Here is a 1,762-nt window from a genome sequence, read left to right as displayed (position 1 = left end):
GAATGTTTTATATTGACTTGTCTATGTTTTTAAATTATGTATTTCATTCTATTACTGTAAAATGTATACTGCTTATTAGTTTTTGGAAGCCGCCCTGAGCCCGCCTGGCGGGGAGGGCGGGGTAAAAGTGAAATAAATAAATAAATAAATAAAATCCAAGACATCAAGTAGAAATTTAAAGCAAAGTTAGGCATGCTGAAAGATCAACATGGAAGCACACTAACTAAACAGGACAAAATAAAGAAAAGATGGGAATAATACACTGCAGAACAATACAGAAGAGATGAAAAGATGACAGATTCCTTCAAAAACAAATCTTTTGACAAAGAACCTGTATTTTAGAATGTGAAGTGAAAGTTGCACTAAGAGCAATTGGGAGAAACAAATCACCAGGAGTAGATGGGATATCAATAGAGCTATTCCAAGCCACAACAATGGAGTCCATAAAAATCTTAACAAGAATATGCCATTAAATTTGGAAAACAAAGTAATGGCCTCAGACTGGAAACACTTGGTCTACATTGCAATTCCAGAAAAGGAAATGTCAAAGACTAGCAACTATTGGATCACCCCATTGATTTCTCACATGAGTAAAGTGATGCTCAAAATCTTACAACAAAGACTGTTACTATATATGGAACAAGAAATGCTATATGTTCAAGCTGGATTCAGAAAAGGAAGAGGCACTAGAGATCAGATTGCAAATTTACATTCGTTACTGGAGCATATGAGAGAATTTCAGAAGAAAATTAGCGTGTGGCTTTTGACTCTGTGGATCATGAAAAGCTATGATTGGTTTTAAAATAAATGGGTGTGCAGAACATTAGATTATTTTGATGTGCAACCTGTATTCTGGACACGAAGATACTGTTTGGGTCAGGGTCCTTAGTCAGGTCACGCAACCCAAGGCTTCATAAGAAGGTAACTGTTTACTGATAGATCCAGTACTAGAGACACGTGTACAGCTTGTGTCAGGAATGGCTGTCAGCACTAGGGCCTCTGACTTATACTAGAATCAAACATCCCCCCTGTAAGCATGAACCAATGGATACATCTCTTGCACATGGCAATAGCAAGCAGGCAAAGCAAAATGGCGTTAACTTTCCCAGCCAAGAAACTGCAGCTGGAGCATCTACAAGGTCAACCGTAAGATAGCAAACAGTTGGTGAGCCAGTGAGAGCTAAGACTGAAAACAGGAGGGTACCCCTCCACATTCCAGACCTATGACAGGGCTACCTGACATCCTGCCCCTCCCAACGCCCCCCCCAGGTTTCTCTGGAAAGCAGCGGTGGAAGCATCTAAGGAGGCGGGGAGCGGAAACATGTTTCTCTGCCACCCACTCTTGGTGTTGAGGACCAAGGTCCACCCATTCAATCAAATAAAACAGCTTGTTACGCTTTAGCTTAGAGTCCAATATATCAGCAACTTCATAATGCGGTTCACCGTGCACCATCAGGGAAGCGGGACTGGCTTGTTGAAGCCACCACACGTTTGGGCCAAGGTCCCGGCCGAGGAGGCTGAAATGGAAAACAATGCAAATGTCTCAGATTTTTAGGCAAATCAAATTCAACAGCCACTTTCCCCACCGGTTGATCCTCTTCTTCGGTGGATGAATTAGGGTTCTCCTAGGGAATACTTGCTTGCAGCACTCGCTGGGTCTTGGGGCAGGTGGATGGGTTCTTCGTTGGGGTGTCAGCCCGTTTCTTCTCCGGTCCCTTCCGCATGGCTCCCTGGGTTCCCGATTTCGGGCAGGTCGCGACGA

Source organism: Gekko japonicus, unplaced genomic scaffold, assembly GCF_001447785.1.
Source record: "Gekko japonicus isolate JY-2015 unplaced genomic scaffold, Gekko_japonicus_V1.1 scaffold1500, whole genome shotgun sequence".
Lineage (NCBI taxonomy): Eukaryota > Metazoa > Chordata > Lepidosauria > Squamata > Gekkonidae > Gekko > Gekko japonicus.
The sequence above is the reverse complement of the archived record's forward strand: the minus strand, read 5'-3'. Positions refer to the sequence as shown.